The following is an 18,794-nucleotide window of genomic DNA, read 5'->3' as shown; positions in this document are numbered from 1 at the left end:
AAAGGTATAAGTGATGTGAGTAGTATTAATGTTTGAAGCATGTGATTCATAATTATCTCCTGTTCACTGTGCTACCAGCCTCTGGTAGAATTATAGCAGGTAATTCTATGAGTTAAATTCATGTGTCACAGCATGCTCTGGACTTAGCAGCAGCATTCCAGTTCTTGCTTTATGTTGCAGCATTACAGCAGAAGTGTGACAAAGTGCATGTTACAGTAAATGTTTGGGGTGGGGGGCAGGGTATAGATCCCAGCAGCACTTGAACTGGATGCCCCAGGGCAGTGTGGGAAGTATGCTTATACAGAAGGGCAGGGCTAAGACTGTTACGCAATTCAAGTTTTCAGTCCCTGTAGTTCTGATTGGTAGAAAGTTTGTCACATAGTTTGGTTGCATTCCAGAGCCTGACTTGCATGACCCAAGATACTTGGGTGCCTGCATGTGCCTCGGACCCAATCCTACTAGCCAGAGTCAGGAAACCTCCACTTTTGCTTATTTTATTTATCCCTCAACACATTTCAAAAAACAAGGTATCATTTTGTAAAAGATAGTATTTAATGAAGTGTGATGCTGGCTGCAAGTAGTCAGTGGCTTGGCAGAGAAGACAGGTACTAAGACATTATTTTAGGAGAAACTGCCTTCCCACACACTCATCTCTCCCACCGGAGTATGGTATTGTCTGCTAGGATTAGGAAGTAAAGGAATCAGCGCACATTATGCTTCCAGTAGCAGAAGTCCACATGGTTAAGCCATGCATGTTCTACCCAGCAGGCCATACTGCTTCTTCCTACCTCTTAGTAGTTCCAACGTGTAGTGCTACAAAAGAGTTCTGCGTTTGAAATTGCTACAAATCTTAGACATCCTACATTAGAATAACCAAAAAGGAAAATGAGTGGTGTTTCCTGGTGAGATATCACCCATATAAATGATCAGAAAATCCCTTTCATGCTCTGTCTGCTGTGTGTTAAGAGGTTGGTGATTCAGTTTTCCCTTGCCTTTAAATATCTGGGGAACTAGATGGGGGGAAACATAAAAACATAGATACACACAAAAATTAACCACACAAAAATGTGGGGTGTGTTAAATGACCCAAGGGACATACAGAACACTGGTTATCAAAATGCAGTTGGTCTGCAGCGTGTTGGGAGATACCAGAATCACAGTTTTGCCACATTTATACTCAGAACATTTATTTGCTATTTATTTATACACAACTCAATAAATTATCTATTTTAGCTTCATCCTAAGAAATAATATACATGAAATTGTATGGTTTTCTTCAAATACATTTTTCCTGACATATATGAGGTTGAACTATATGAAACTACCGGTATTTGGCCATTTTTTAAATCCACAAAAAATATCAACTTTACACGACTCAAAGTAAACATAACTATTAAAAATTAAAAGAATGGTCCATGTCTCACAGGAAATCCCCTGACATAGCACCTTCAAGGAGCTCTAGCACTGGAGGGAGCAAGCAGTCAATGAGAACTGGCTTCTGTCAGGTTTTACAGAGGAGGCAACCTTGATGGTACTCTAAGAGGCGAGCTGCCTAGGGGATCCTAGGGAGAGCTGCGCTGGCAGATTGGAGCTGGAGGGACACTGTCAATAGGGAGGGCAAGCTGAGGGGCCAGCCTGTCTTCTCTGACGTAAATTCGTCATCTCTACATTCATTTGAAAAGTGTATTTTCAAAGCATATGAGTACAGCTGTAAGGCCTTTCTGGAATCTTCTGAGTACGTGGCTGCCAGCAGGATGACATGTTTGAAAAGAGCTCTGTATTTCAAGGAAAGACACAGATTTGACCGTGTGAAGACGGCCACGGAGAATGGGAAGCCTCGTGGCAATTTTCCCTTCAGAGAGACAAGCTTCCCTGTCTGTTGATTCCCAGGAAAGTCGCTTCTGCCAAAGACAGCACCTAATGGAGCTGAAGCATCCTCCAATTTGTTCCAGAAGCTTCCTTTGTCATTCCTGTGAATTCCTTTAAATCTTTCTGGTCTGCCCTATGGTAATGAACACTCCGGGCTTTCCTCCTTGCAAGGTGCAAGTAACCACGCAGCACATTCCTCTGAGCTTACTGTGAGGGTAGGCAAAGGGCAGCTTCCCAGGAGCAGCTTCTAGGGCTGCCGTTTTATCAGGCCCAGGCTTCCTCCTGCTTGGCTGTATTCCAGCAGCTGACCAGTGGGCCATGTAGCAACAAAAGCTGTATTTTCTTGGAACGAAGAGAGAACAACTGTGTTCTAATGTATTGGGAAAAAATGCACCAAATGCTTTGAATTGTGGAAATGTGTCTTTGTTACTCTTAGAGTTCACTATCATTTCATAAATTATTGGTAGAATTTATTATTTCCTTATATTTAGAGAGAATAAACTTTTTTTAAAAATATTTATTTACTTATACTTACAGAACTGGGATACAGGCCAGAGGTGCAATGGTAGTAAGAGGCTTCACCAGAGACAGAGTGGGGAGCAGAACTGGCAGATCAACAAAGTACACTGCTGAGGGGATCAGCAGGAGAGTCAGGAGGGGTCTGCCGCACCCTACGTGGATCACATCCTATCACCTCCAGGTCTGGGGATTGAACTTAACTGAAGCAGCTGCTGCTCGCTTGCAGTGTTGCATCCAAACCCTTTGCACAACCAGGAAGGGCCAAATGTGTATATGTTTTATTGATAGTTTATCAGTATTTGGTTAATAATACTAATTATTTGTATCTGGCAAATAAAGAAGGGCTACTCCCTGCCTGGAGGATCAAAGTGTAAGTCAATAATAACCACATACAGTCTGCACATTAATTTCAGAGCAAAGATGAGCTCCAAATTACATATACATCTTCAAAATGTCATCATCTAGGGAAACCATAACTGGTGATCATGATTTTGTTTCATTCCTGAAGATACAGTGAACTTCATCTGTTTACTTGAGTCATTCAGCAAATGTGTAGGTACACATTTTTGAGTGTATGCTTCATTATTATCATTCTAGTATGATGAAATCAGCAGATGAGTAGAAGAATGCCATTGGTAAATCTGTTACTTGAAGTTCCTAATAGGGAGAGTGTTTCAGGGCAGGGAGAGAGGCAACCCAGAACCCCCAAACTGGCATGCTCTAAATAGGTACTGCCATCTGCTATATCAAGACAAACCAATCCCTAGTGCCTAAGACCTTCAATAGAAAGAAAATTAAATACAATTAGTGTGTGACAGATACAGATATAGAAAATGAGAAGAAAAGATTGCTGTAGTATATACAGTGTACATGTGTTTATATGTACATATTCATGATATTCAGTGAATGTATGTATGGGAAGAAGGACATGTGTGTGTGCGCATGTGTGTGTGTATGTCACATAACTGGCTGATGGTGACAGAGCAGGAAAACACAATTTCGTGCAAGTCAGTCTGTTCTTATGGAAGACCAGCTTATCAAAGAACTAGCTGTGTAGTATAACCTCAGGCTGGGAAAATTCTGTGGAGAAAAGTGAAGCTGGTAGAAGACACGAGATAACTGAAGGTGCTATTTAAGAATGAGGTCAGGGAAGGCCTCTGTGCAGAGGTGATATTTCAATAGGGAGGGACTCGGGAAGAGCGGGTGGTTGCATAGGTGTTTGGAAGAACTACAAGTGCAAAGTGACTGAAAGGGAGCACGCTTCCTGCGTCAGGAGCTCCCGGGGAAGGAGCTGCAGGAAATGAGAGTGCTGAGGTTACCAGATGCAGGGTTTGGAAAGGGCCCCTAGGCCAGCCATGAGGGCTGAGGAGCTGTTTTCCTATGTTTCTGTTCTACTAGACACCTAAGCGGCATCAAAACCAGAGTTAAAATTGTCGTCTCAAAATGAAATGATATAGCCGTGTCCCCCTCCATTTCCCATTTCCTTCTCTTCTATTCAGTTTTGATGAGTTATTTGCAAACAGAGAAATTCATCACTGTTCTCCCAAAGTTCTACACTTGGGAATTGTTTTTACAGTTTAACACAAATTAAACAGGTCAAAACTTCTCCCGATAACACAAAAGGACAGCTTTAGGTCACAGCTGTTTGAAAAAGATTTTGTGTAACATAGAGTCCCTAGGCACATATGTGGCATTTAAATAAAATGTACAGGTTTTTGAACTGCTGCACTCAGTAATTCTAAGAGAAGGAAAAAGAACTGTGAACAATCAACAATTTGCTTTTATTTTCTATTAAATCGGTGTTTTTTGCACTTGGTATCATTTACTGAATATAAAGTAAAATCCACTCACACTCCACTTACCATAAGAGCGCCTACAAAGAAAACCTCATTTCAAATCTAATTGTGGACATTGTTCCTTCATTAAAAATTCATAGGGTTTGTGAATGTGTCACATAAGTACAGGAGCCTCCATTATTTCCCCAGCTTTTTTTCCCCACAGCCAGTTCTGATCAGAATTTTAAAACCAACCATACCTACAAAGGTGTTCTCTAAAGAACAAAAAAAGAAAAAGGAAGGAAGAAAAAAATTATGATTAAAAACAAAGGTCCTTCTGCCCAAATATGCTGCTGTTTCTGATTTGGTTTCAGCAGCCGTAATAACATGGACAAGGGCAAATGATCTTCTGGCAACCTTCGTATCCCCATGTGCTTCTTCCTCCCTGAAAGCTTGACGTGTTATGAAGTCACAGTGGGTCAGCTGTTAAGTTTAGTTGTTTTGAGTAAAGGAAGCTGAAGAGTAAGCTCCTCACTTAATGTCTGCCCTAGTTCAAACTCCTCTCCACATTGTCAAGACCCGGGTGAGGAACTCACTGTTAACACTGTGCACTTCGTTTGTTCCATGAGCAGGAGAATCAGGAGAGGGAGCTAAATGTTTTTGTTAACCTCCTCTATTGCTTGTACTTGATACAAACTAAAGAATATGCAAATGAAAGAAAATAAGTAGGTAGAATAAGAGAAGAATATGTAACCACATATAACAAAACTGATCACATGGCATGAAAGCAATAGGCTTTTCTGAGTTTCATATATAAATTTATAACCATTGTATTACACTTGAAATGTTTCAGAAATCATCTTTTCTCCTCATAGAAACTTTTGCACTTTAACTCACCAAGGAGCTTGCAAATCCAGAAACAATTTGTGTTCAATACAACTCTAATGGGAAGGATACAACTATAACCTCTTTTATTCTATATCACATTTTCAGTATCAATTCACATTTTCTCTTGAATGTGCTGCCCTTTCTGCGCATCTCCTTGGCTCCCAAGCATGTCATCTAACCACAGATAGCTTAGCCAACAGGTTCCCACTGTAGCTGGTCATTGCTGTGAATTTGTTTGCTGGATTAAAACATCAAGATTCATTTGTGAGACTTTCCTGCTGTTTGATCTACTGGACCCCAGACTAAAACATGCTCCTACCAACTCTTACCACAGAGGCATAAGCCTTCAAACCACCTCATTTACTACTTTGCTATCATGTGTATCAACAAGGGATCCAGCCAGATACTCATTAGGGAAAAACAAAACAAAACAAACAAAAAAAAAACTATTCATGCCTGCTTCTATCTATATGCATATCTACCTATACCTTTTATCTATACTTTTTAATCTATATCTTATATCTATTATCTATCTGTCTGTCTATCTAGCTGTCTGTCTGTCTGCCTATCTACCTATCTGGTTGGTATGAAAATGTGCTTATGCAATTGTCTTTGCTAAGGATTTTGCTGCTGTTTTGTAACTGAAAGAATTCCTTTATGAGGACCTATCTAAAGGAATCAAGATTTTAACCATAAAATGTCTGGCAGCATTGTTGGTAATGTTTCATTTCTGTCAGTGCCTCCAGAACGAATTAAGTGTTAGTCTTCGAATAACCTGTAATGAGGATTGAACACATCAAGCAAAAAATCACAGGAAACTGCCCCATGGGGAACTTGGGACTGCAGCTCTCCTATGATACACATTGTGTGGCCAAGCTGCCATGCAGGTTTTTTACAGGAGAGGCAGACAGAGGGAAGTCTCCAGCTCCACTTTCAGAATATAAGTTCATCGTTACTGGGAATGACAAAGTGACTGCCAGAAAAGAGGTGGACAAGCACACAGTGGGACCTTGACTCCAGCATATACAGCAGAGATCCTGAGCTTCCGGTATGTCAGTGGAGCCTCGGAATAGGAGTTAGAAGTTGGCTTCCTGGCTTGTTTAGCTTGTGGCTTTACCCAGATCTCCAGTCACCTCCATGTCCTCTTTTTTGTAGCTCTTATTGATGGTGGCTGCCAGAAAGGAAAAGCAAACCTGGGCCTGCCTGTGCCTGGCAGCCTGTGTAATGAGACAACCAATGTTACACACCTTATTTGGTAGAAAAGAAGCAGGCCAGGGAAGGGTTCTGGCACAAAGAGTAACCCAGCCATCCCATTCATTCCATTCAGACCAGTCTCATCATCTTGCCCTTGTATTTCGGGGGTATGAGTATGTTGAGGTTGTTGGTGAGTTGCAGATTGCAAACAGGAGCTGACTGCACAAGGATGACAGTTCTAGAATAGTCCTGATAGTAATATTGCTTATACCAAGCTCTTAGCACAAATTACAGATTTAAAGTCAATAACATAGTTGACCCTTGAACACTCAGGGACTAGGGAGGCTGACAGCTAAACAATGAAAATATGAATATAAATTTTGAACCCTGCAAAACCTGGTACCCAGGAGGTATTGCTTTCAGCATCCCTTCTTCATACCAAAATCCACTGATGCTCCAGTCCCTTTAGTTGGCCTCTGTGTGCTCAGGTACCAACCTCTGCAGAGGGTGGTCCTATGAATGTGGAACACAGAGATAAAAATATATCCACTGGCCCTGCCTGGTGGCGCAGCGGGTTAAAGCACAGTACTGAGAAGCTGGGGCCACTTCCGCATGAGTTCGATTCCGGCCTGCCCTGGAGGTGACCACATGGTGTGGCAGACCTCTTCTGACCTGCCCACGGCTCCCCTCAGCAGTGTACTTCGTGGATCTGCCTGTTCTGCTCCCCACTCTGTCTCTGGTGAAGCCTCTCACCACCCCTGAGCCTCTGGCCTGTACCCCAGTTCTGTATGTACAAATAAATAAATCTTAATATATATATATATATATAAAACCACTTATAAGTGGATGTGTGCAATTCAGACCCATGTTATTCAAGGTCAACTACATGTAATTGGGCAAAGTTTAGTCCAATTTGAGCCTAGGTGTCCATGAGATTTCTAGTAAAATCTAACCAATTGAAATCCTCAGATTCCAGTTCAACCCTCAGTAGATATGCTATGCATTTATTCCCTGCTCTTCCTTCTCTAAGTGCACAATTAATATTATGAATTTAAGAAAAAATGTGCTTTTTTTTTTTTAAATATATTTATTTATTTATTCGTACAGAACTGGGGTACAGGCCAGAGATGCGGAGGGTGAGAGGATTCACCAGAGACAGAGCAGAAAGCAGAACAGGCAGATCTAGGAAGTACACTGCTGAGGGGAGCAGTGGGCGGGTCAGGAGAGGTCTGCCACGCCATGTGGATCTCCTCCGGGGCAGGCGGGAATCGAACTCATGCGGAAGTGGCTTTAGCTTCTTAGTGCAGTGCTTTAACCCGCTGCGCCACCAGGGAGGGCCAAGAAAAAATGTGCTTTTTAATAAAACATGGGTCATCAGATTTTTTCCAGCAGTGATTTCTGCTGATCTGTTCAGAGGTGTTCTCTTGCCCACTTTTATAATGAAAGAGAGGCTTCAAGATGGCTGACTAGCGTAAGGACAGTGCACACACAGCGGAACTTTGAGGCTCTTTCCATGGGAACCTCAGACCTTGGCTCCCCCTCACCACCAGAGACTCTCGTGGTGAAATGCTGATGGTCTTTTTTTCCCACCCACCAACTCTTGCTTCACGTTTACAGACTGTTCATTCTGATGAACACCTTATTATTTTGTTTTTCCTTCTTTTCGTGGGGAGTCTTTAGGGGTCCTCTTAGCAAGTTAGCTTTCTTCCTGCGAGCCTAGCAATATGTCAATAAGTACTTGTATCCAGAATCTAGTTGTTTTCTCATAATAGGCAGACTCCTAAGAGTCTCTTGTTTGACACCCAACAAACACATGTCTGCTGGTGCCTTTCCCTTTGCTTGTCTCCCCTACTGTATTGCAAACTCCGTGAAGACAAAGTCTGCGTCTTGATCGTTACACTTCTGATCTCAACCACATTGACCTGCATGCAGTAAGCATTTCATAAAGATCTGTTGAGTGATTCTATCCCTAGAGCTAGAACTAACCCTTCAACCCAAAATCCTGTGTCTTCTTCAGAGCCACAGAGACCAAGAGGGACCTCTTGGTCTGACTCTGCTGGAGAAGATCCTCAGCTCCCCAAATCCATAACAGCAAACATCCACATTGACTTACTTGAACCCTGGACTCTGCTACCACTTGCTACCATTTTCATCATCTACATACCGTTTGGATAACAGAACCTTCATTTCTCTTTTTTAAATTTCTTTGTGTAAAAACTCACTAACAGCATCTATTAGTGTTAGTAATACTATCTTTAGAATTAAATCAGCCTTATTTTAATTTCCATCTACATACTTTTACTTTGCAAAGAACTTTGTATCTGGGTGTCCATACTCATTTCACTACTAGGTAAAAGGACGGTTGAATTAATTGGTAGTTAGGAGTGTTGGATGGCAAGAGTTTGGGGGGGCATGTTTGAATGAACTTGGTGCCTCCTATTTAAAAAATAATTTGGTGGTTGGAGATTGTAATGTGAGCTCTGGAAATAATGCTTCCTTTAACTTTATGTTGATTGTGCTTCTCACTGTTTTATCCACCTTGCTTTTACCTTGTTAATAAAACTCTTTGGGTTGTAGAGACCGTGTCAGGTTGACATGTTGGAGAAGTAGTGGAATGCATGTCTGCCACATTGTGCAAGTGATAAAATCATTATCCTAACTGCAGTAATAGACAAGGCCTGGGGGATATTTGGAGGTGACAGCCACTGTGGGTCTCAAATGCCATCCTTTCATACACTGCTTAACCCCCACTAGTTGTTAGTTATTTTCTTAGTCATTGTTTTGCAACAAGCAGTATTTCATGATACACCATATAATTTTGAATTGCAGAAGATTAGGGACATCAGAGGACTCGAAGAATAGAAGATCTTTATTCATTAGGACTAGAATGGAAAAAATGTGATAATGTTAGTGGGAATTCTTTTAAAATATTTGTTTAGGTTGGGTTTAAGCCAGCTAGCTGTGAAAATAATAAACTATGGTAGCAATAGTAATATACTGTAATTCCCACAAAGCACATTCAGCATAATTTCCTTTTTATAAATAATAAAACTATAAATAGGTATGATTATTACAAGCCAACATGAAAGTACCCCCAGTGCCATGGACCAGAGGTTTTTCGCTCACATCTGTGTTCTTTAGGGTCGGGTTTTATGCACTCTTCTAATCTTCCCCCTGCTCTGTAAAGGTAATCTGTGAAAAAAAAAAAAAAAAAAGCTGGAGGTGGCAGTGGATCCCCAATGAAGAGTGGTGATTTTGGGGGGGAATACAGCTTTGTCTTCCTCGCATGTGGAAGTGGAAGGAGGTACATTAGTCCATAATAGAGGCTTTTACAATCTTGAAAGTCTCCAGGTAGTGGCAGTTTTACTTTGGGGGCCTCGCCCCACATTGCATCAAGCATAGGAAATGTGTTTACATTTGCTATTCAGTATAATTTTGTCTTTAGGCATTTTGGACAGGATTTTTATAATTCTGCTTTTGAAATGATTTGATGGCAGGTGACTCCTTTCATTAGCTGCAGTCGGCTCTGATTTCCTCATCATTGTGCAGACACAGGAATTCTTGCAAAGTGAAAAAAAAATCCCTTGCAAATGATTTTCAACTATAATGACTTCTGCATGACTGTTAAGGTTGATAATTAGAGAATTCGTCATAGTACAAAATAACTAGCCATTTCATGAAATAAGTAACTGTTTCTGATAATGCAGGTTTCATTGCACATGGACACAAAAGAGTTTCAGGTTCCCCACATTATTGTAGACCTCTGTGCCTTTAATGCCTAGTTAATACACAGCCCTAGTTAGAAAAGCAAGCTACTTTCCTGGAGGCAGATAGATTGTTGATCTGGAAGACTGGAGTAGAGAAAGATTTTATTTGATGAACTTAGTTCTCTAAACACCATCCCCTTGTATGACAGATTGCTACATGATATTTTTAAGAGTTCAATAGCTCCTCCTACTGACAGGAAGAGCGCTGGTGCACTGGAGAGGGTGGAGTGGAGAGTGGCACACTTAGGGAGGGCTTTTTCTGGAAATCTGGGACCCAGATAGAGAACAGAAAAGGAGCTACAGCTGTAACAACAGCTTTCACAACAACCTTCAACCTTGTTTTAAAGAAGAGTGGACACCTTCTCATCAACATCCCTCCTGCCCCCACATCCCTTTGGGAAACTCTATGGGGATTTGAAAAGTTAGGAAACTCACTGAGGTCTCTGCAGCCAACCCTTATTCACAATGTAAGTAGCTAGAACATGAAGACCTACTTTGCCAAGAAAGAACCAGAACATCTATTTTCTATTAGCTTCTGGATTATGGATGTCCGGAGAGACTCAGCCCAACCCATCTTGCTGTGCCCCTCTCTCTGCCCAGCCTCATGTACCACAGCTCCTCTGGGCCACTCCTGCCTTTCTCTTCTCTGAGCTCCTCAATTGAATGGTGCTGAGAATAACCAGTAACACTGAAGACTTGACTACTTTCCTGGGAATGCCCACTACCAGTCAAGAGCTTTCTCTTTGGCTGTCTTGCTGCACAAGCTCCAGTGTCTAGTAGCCCTACAGCTGGCTCAGCTCCAGGAATGAACCACCTCCTGTGACCCTCTGTGGAATAAAATGAATAGTTCCAGGCAACGCAAGGCTCCGCACTTTCCTGTTCTCTGGGTGGAGAGCCTCAGCAAGGACTATGAGTGATCATTTAAAGAAAATAGAAAATCAAGGTCTCTTGCCTGGAGCAACAAATTGGAAGAAGGGGGTGCCCTGCTAAGTCTTCACGTCCTGGGGCGATTCTGACTACAGGGCTAATGCTTTATTCATGGTGCTGCAATGGCATCATTAAGAGCACATTAGTTTAAAGAGTAACTAACATGTTCTTTGTGACCCTACCTGGAGAAATGTTAAACAGGATGAGTAACCAGCTCAGGCTAGTCATGGTCTGATCTAGGTTTTATTGCAGGTGGATTTCCATCGATTAAAGAGCTCTGATCATGGCTTTTTGGAAAATAGATAACTAATTCACCAGAGTTTAAAGCCATTTAAGGGTCAGTTATTCACCTCCTACAATTAAAATGTTACACTTTGTAGCTTAATATGTTTTCCATGGTTGGGTCAAGGTGTAAAATGAGTACATGATGAAAAAGCTGAGTACAAAACAACACAAATTATAGAATTATATATTGTTTGCCTTTCCTTATACAAGAAGATAATCATGTTTACAGAAATTGTGTTCTTTATTTAGGTGTGACTGAGAAGACCAGTATGTGACCGATAGGCCTTTCTGCTCTAGGCATGCTTAGCAAATTGTCCTTTGATTTGTGGCCATATCCATGCCTCATAGAATTCATCTCTCTTGACCATGGTGTCTTTGAAACTAAGAACCTCCTGAAGTCTTTGTTTCAAGGGGTCACCCCCTTTCTCAAAACGAGTCTTCCTGTGATATCTGTGTTGCATTTTCATGGACATCCACAGCTTTGCCATTTCAGGTGAAATCTTCATATGATTAACAGCATTCTGTTTACTTGGATCCATTCTACAGAATTTTTTGAAAACTATTGACATTTACAGAGAACAAAGAAGGAAGAACTCGTCCATTGAGAGAATGCAAGAACGACCTGATATGTCCTTAATACTTGGTGGTTCTGGCTCAGTATCCCTTTTCAGGGCAGAGAAAAAGCCTTTCCTACCACACATCACTGCAGAAGCAGGGTTTAAGGACAGAACTCAGGTCTTGAACTTCCCAGATAAGGTCTTGGCTGAAGGGAAAGCTTGTACATGTTAAGTCTATTTTGAAACAGTTACCTGCCAGAAGCCTTTTAGAGGCTTCTGTATGTGGGTCAAGTTAAAATTAATAAACTCTCAGGCTTGAATCTTGATGCTTTGTAAAATGGCATGTGTTTGTCCTAAATCCTGGGGACTCAGAAAACAGGCTTACTCCAAGTGAGACCCTTGGTGTTAATGGATCTGGGCTTATGTTTACAGGGGAGATTGCATCCTCTAATAATTCACTCACCAGCAGTAGCAGTGTCCTCTTTTTCTATCATAGGTGTACTTAGGAAAGTTGAAAATAACATGGAACAAGGCACTGTGTGTATGGCCCTGGATAGCTAAGAATGAGAGGTTTGAGTGTGGAATGACACCGTTTCAGGTGTAATATTACCCTCCTCAGAAAATCTGAAATAGCCCTAAGTATGATAGAGCCTGTATTTAAAACATGTCTGTACAAAGATAGTAAAATTAGGTATCAAAATAACATCCAGTCCTGTTTTCTCTCTCTCTCTCTCTCTTTCTGTTTTTAATAGAAAGAAAAGGACAGTATCGGAAAGGTCTCAAACTTTATCTTTTCATCTTCTTGTCAATCTCTACATATAAAGTGTTACATTTTTTTAAAGCAACATTTTCCCGAGTATGAAATTTTAGCTGTTGCTTCTCTACACTTACATATATAAGGCCAAACAGTATTTTTCTTTGTGTCAAAGATAATAGGTTTTATCTACTATCCCACCCAAACATCTTGGTTGAGCAATGTCTTTGAAAAATATGTGGTTATTGTGATTTCATGATTGCCAAGGGACACCTCTGGTGTTCTCTCTCTCTCCCTCTCCCTGCTCTTCCCCATCCCTCCCTCCAGCCTTCCTGTTCTCCTGCCCTCCTCCCTCATTCGCCCTGTCAAGATTTGAGTTCTTTGAAGACAGATGTGTCCTGGGTAAAACCTTATCTATTCAGTAATCCTTTCCTTCCTAAAAAAGGAAGAAAGATGATTTGTAGTTTGAAATTGGCTTTTAGACAAAGTGGAAAAAATGGAGGATGTAATCACAGACCCATAATGGCATTTTGTGTTTGAGCAATGACCAGATCTGCTTTTTATTCTCTATGATTCATGCCAAACCGCAACTTTTTCTTTCTTCCAATGATTTCTCTTCTATAGCACTGTACATATCTGCCTTTGTTACTCTAATGTACTGCTTAATGGGTCTAGAGATGCAGTTATTTATAGATTTTAGTTCATTCAAAGAGCCAGTGCAAGAAGTCTCACAAAAGAACTTTGCAGTAACCTGCTTCTGACCTGAAGCTGGTTGCCGGGAGGTATGGGAACGTAGATCCTGGAGGATGACTTGTTAAGTGCACCAAAAGATTATATAGAAAGGTCTAACATTTTTTTAGATTTGTCTTTCTTTGACACTTTAAATTCATCTGTGTTCTGGTTTCCAATAGCAGGTTTCTCTTTTGTGCTCTTTGCTTTTCAAACCACCCAGCTTTGAGGCTGGAGCTTTGGGACTGGTAAACTAAAGTTTACCCCTTGGCTTCTTTGTTATTTCCTTCTTTCCCTTTTATTTTTCCTTTCCTTCTTTCTATAGCTGAATTCACTTAAAATGAAATATCAGGCCCTCCCTGGTGGTGCAGCAGGTTAAAGCACAGCACTAAGAAGCTAAAGCCACTTCAGCATGAGTTTGATCCACATGGTGCAGCAGACCTCTCCTGACCCCTCTAACTGCTCCCCTCAGCAGTATGCTTCATCTGTTGGCCCATTCTGCTCCCTACTCTGTCTCTGGTGAATCCTCTCACAGCCACTTCTGGCCTGTACCCCAGTTCTGTATACATAAATAAATAAATCTTTAAAAAAATGAAAAATACCTTTATATAATGTACAGGTAACTGATAGGTAACATTAAATATATTGTACATATTTATAAGTATCACATATGTACACATATGTGTGCATATGAGTGTATGTGTGTGCATATTTATACATGTGTGTGTAGCTTGGCGTTTTCTAGGGCTTGTATTTCCCAACTGCAGAGTATGGGTGGACTAGTTCCCTTATTCATTATGTAGTTTATTGTTTTTCAGGAGAGACCTAAACAACTAATGCAGATATAAAGTTACAGAGGCTGGTGTGGCCCCCTGTGCTGTGCCATGTGGCAGATTGTGACACTTTGGAAAAGGGTTCAGTGATTTCATGAATATACAAGAAGTAGTTTAGACATTGAAGACTTTTTAATGTCATGACTTTCATCTAAAGTGCTAGAGGGGCCAGCCCTTCCTGAATTGATCTTTGCCAGCTCCATCTCTGTGCAGACCATTTCCAACAGGCAAATTTTCATGCTGTCTCTAAGTAAGATCTTCCTAATTTTATTCCATACATGTTTCTACTCTGTGGTCCTCACCAAACATTCCCCTTATGTTCTTGGTTTCTCTACTAGAAAAACCTAATCTCAGCTTCAAAACCTCCACATTATTGTTTCCCATTAATCAGGAGATACCTATTAATAGCCAGCCCCCTATGTATTTAATAGACTTCAAAAATGTACCATGCAGGCCCTCCCTGTAGGGCAGTGAGTTAAAAACACTACACTGAAAAGCTGGCTGCAGCCGCTTCAGCCACAAGTTTGATCCTGGCCAGGGAGATGGCCCACATGGCGTGGCAGACCTCTCCTGTCTTCGCCCGCTGCTCCCCTCAGCAGTGTACTTTCATCGATCTGCCTGTTCTGCTCCCCGCTCTGCCGCTGGTGAATCCTCTCGTTGCTCCTGTACCTCTGGCCTGTACCCTAGTTCTGTATGCATAAATGATCTGTTTTTTTTTTTTTAAAGTAACATGCTCAATCATGTAGTGTTTCAGGTCATTTCTTTTATCAGCTATTTCATGATTCTCGTCAAACCCTCTCATCTAAAGGACCTTGAACACCCCAATATTATTCTTGCCCAAGAATTCACATGCAGTTAATCTTTAGTGACATTGGTATAGGGGAACCATGGAGAAATTTACCCTGTATCATCTTCAGTAAACCCCTAAATATCTGTTCTTGTCAAGTTTCTTCTCTGCAGCCCCCGATTCTCAAGGACTCACCAAAGAGTCCTTGTTTATTTTCCCTCAAAGCACTTAGCTTTTGTCTCCTTAACCATGTTTTGCAGAGCAATTTCACTCTGCCTTGAAACCAAAGATTCTTCTCATCTCCTGGATAAGTAAAACAAAGGTCCAGTGCTTCACCGGCCCATTCTCCTTAGAAGTTTATTTATAATCCCTTCAGTAATTATAGCATCATCTTTGGGATTCCTTTATATGTGAAGAGATAATTTTATAAAACTGATGATAGACATTAAGCTTTTCTAGTTGTTCCTCAGTAGGACCATCTCTGGTTTACTTAATTTACCATCACAGGAAGCAGAAATGTTTCCCTTATTCCCTTATAAACAGTTGCTTAAAATTCATATATTTAGTGATATTCCGCATTGTTTCAAACCCCAGCACATTTCTATAATTTTAAGAGATTAGCCTACTGATTATAAAGAGGTATTTTCTTAGTGATGGAAGAGGGCAGTAGAACTTTGGATGGTAATGCATTTTTCTTTTTCCTGGAAATATAAACCATGATGATACTAGTGATTGGAACCTATAAAATAAAAAGGTTCTAGATATCAAATGAAATAAGTTGTCTTTGGTATCAACATTTTTGTAAGGCATTAATAAATCTGATTTTCTCACTATCTTATTATTTTTCTGCAGGAGTAGGCATAAAATTGTCAAACTAAATAATTGTTTAAAAACTTATTTTCAATACCTAATTTTTCTTGACCCCTTGTTAGTAGAAATCTATGATTTTTTTAGACAATTACAGATGGGCTTTATTATTCACAGTGGAAATTTCTTTGGAGCCCATGAAAGTTTAGCAGGGTTAGAAAGAGCAGAGAGTGGGAAGAAGCTGTACTATTTCTTAGGTCAAGTAAATTTTTATGGGGTCAGTAGATTTCAACAACTGTTCATCTCACTGACATAGCCCAGTGAAATTTCAGCATAAATATATCTTGTTAAGAAGTTACGAAATCCCATATGAGGTATTGTGCTTGTTTATACCCTCACAAAGAACAAGTTCGTTGTCAGCTGAACCTTAGGCAAAGCTGTGTTATTTTCCTTAACATTTGGTGTATCTGATTACCTTGTGATACTGTCGCCTCAGTAAAAGCTGTAAACAAAAAACTGCCACTTTCACAGTTGGGCATGGGGCTCTTCAGAGCTTTTGTCATTGCATAGGCAGAAACAAATCTAGAGAAAATAATTTGTACATTGTCTAAATTATATTGTTTTTATAAAGGAGTTGTAGCAAATGAAGACATGCTCAGCTACAGTTTAGGTGAAACACAGAAAGCTAGAGTAACACTTACTTTTAGAAATATCAAGTGTTACTCACTGTTTTAGAATTAATTACATAATTATCCTGCAGAACACAAAGATCCCAGGGTACCTTAATAGAAACACTGCACTTCCAAGTAAAATAATAATAATTAGCACCTAGTATATTCCAAGTACTTTATTAACTGTAATTTTTAACTCTCCATATCTCTGTGTGTAAATAAACATCATTAAGAGTATTAATCTTTTTTATGGTTTAGAAATAAGAAAACTAAGGCAGGGAAATTGATTTGAATGATAAATTAGGGATTATGGTCTTGCATCATTTAAAGAGGCAGGTATTCAATAGAAACAATAGATGTTAGTAGAGAACAAAAATTGCTCTTACAGTTATTTATAGATTACTAGGCAGTAATTAATTAAAGGGATCATCTTCCAAACCTGGGGTCAAATCAATTTAGTTTTTTTTTTTTTTTTTTAAGAATTTTACAACATCCTTTTGATTGCTGCAGATGCCTGTGATATTACAGAATTTACTTTCGAGTGACCATCCTGGGTACATGACCTTAAGATAGAATTTTATGTGCTTAAAATCATTGGGTGGAGAGATTGAAGAGATGTAATAAATTGAATGCCACAGTCATACTAGGGAAGAAATTCAGGATTACAAACCACATCTTGCAAATAAAGCTGTGTCTTCTTCCATGACACTTTAGCTACATGTTACCATTCTTGATGAAACAGTATGGGTTCTAAAATGGGTATGAAAAGACTGGGTAGAAGTTCTGGATCTCCAGGACACTTGATGCCTCTTTGTAAGAACATAATCACTAGAATGAAAGCTACCACTGGAACAGACAGTTAATACCATCCCTAAAACTCGGCAACACAAAGACAAGGTGAAACAAGGCCAGCCAGACACAAGTCGTAAAGCCTGCAGAGTAAAGGGATGTTCTCTGATCCAGTGTTCCAGAACTGCAGAGTCATTCGACAGGAAAAAGTCGTGATTAATGCCCATTTGGGAAGAACCAGAGCTAGAAGGCTGTTAGCCACTAAACTTCATTTGGGGAGATAAGTAAGACAAATAGTGACCTTGCAATGATCTGAAATGGCTCTACCATGGGGATATTTGAGCAAGAAAATGAACACATTCTAGCTTCACTGCTTTGGTGTTTTGAAATGATTAACATGGAGAAATGAAAGGTTTCATCATGGAAAAGTTGCTGGTAGATGACTAAACAAAACATAGGGATTTTAGGTTAGCTGTCTATTTCTTATGCTATTGAATTTATTTTATTTGGTGAGAATCTCTTGCTCTGACAGCATCCATTGCTAAGATAGTTTATGAACAATACACATGTTCAGCATTCATTTGGGTAGTTGAATTTAATTGCAAGGTATATAGTACTTAAAATCTGCTGCCAGAGCTGGAGTCATTTCACTAGCTGCATTATAGAGATGTTTCTTCTTCCTAACAGACTATTAGAAAAAAACCCTCCATTATCTCATATTCCTTTCTGTTCACACACACACACACACACACACACACACACACACACACACACACACACACACACATTTTTCTTTTGCAGCCCCAACACCCTTTAGATCTTCTATGGACAGCCTGCCATTTTTTCCTTTTGCCTTTTCCAAGAACTAGGAATTTATAGAGAGCTTGGAAACAATTTGCTGGCTATCTGCCTATTCTTCCTTTATTGAAACCAGAAATTCCATTTACAGTAAACTTATACTCAACAAGAGCAGTATGCTCTTGTTGACAGTACATTCTTATAAGGGATTACTGATTCTTGCATGTAAGAATCTAAGAAATAGAAGCATACACCCCAAAAGGGTCAAACTTTACTTGTGACATATATAACTGGCATACAAACCATGATTTTGAAAGAGTCATTAAAAAAACATGGTGTAGTAAAATTTCTAACTTTAGACAAAAATAAAAACGAATCCTTAAATTCTGTTGTTAGAACAAACTTACTTAAAATTCAGATGTCACAGGACACTTATCTTAAGCAATTTATTTTGTCTTCCAGTGAAAAAATGCACCTCAAATATGTATTTCTGAATACTGTGTCTTTGAATTATTAAAGTTAGAGAGAGGCATGACACTTTTTATATAGTGTGATATGGGGGGGTGCCTTTGCAAATTTATTTAATATTCTATCATTATTCTTATTAGAGAAGTTCTTAGAAAAGTCTAATCAAAATATATAGGTATACATGGTCCAATTCTAGGAAAAATTCAGATCAAACAAATTGTGAACAAAATGTGGACATTTCTCTTTCCATAGAACTGACACACGTGTACACACTCACATACACAAACACTCTTTGTTTGCTGCCCTGACACCCTTCAGCTCTTCTTCCACGGACAGCCTGCCATTCTCTCCTTTCGCCTTTTCTAACTATTATAATT

At 39.9% G+C, this 18,794-nt stretch overlaps 1 protein-coding gene across 4 annotated transcripts in view; it reads left to right on the top strand.

Annotated features, from left to right (window-relative positions):
- ENOX1 (ecto-NOX disulfide-thiol exchanger 1) overlaps positions 1-18,794 on the top strand; it is a 489,446-nt gene that overhangs the window by 301,995 nt on the left and 168,657 nt on the right. The window lies entirely within an intron of this gene.

Source organism: Condylura cristata, unplaced genomic scaffold (assembly GCF_000260355.1).
Source record: "Condylura cristata isolate star-nosed mole 26May11 unplaced genomic scaffold, ConCri1.0 scaffold00010, whole genome shotgun sequence".
Lineage (NCBI taxonomy): Eukaryota > Metazoa > Chordata > Mammalia > Eulipotyphla > Talpidae > Condylura > Condylura cristata.
Note: the sequence above shows the minus strand (reverse complement) of the source record. Positions and strands in the feature narration are given on the sequence as shown.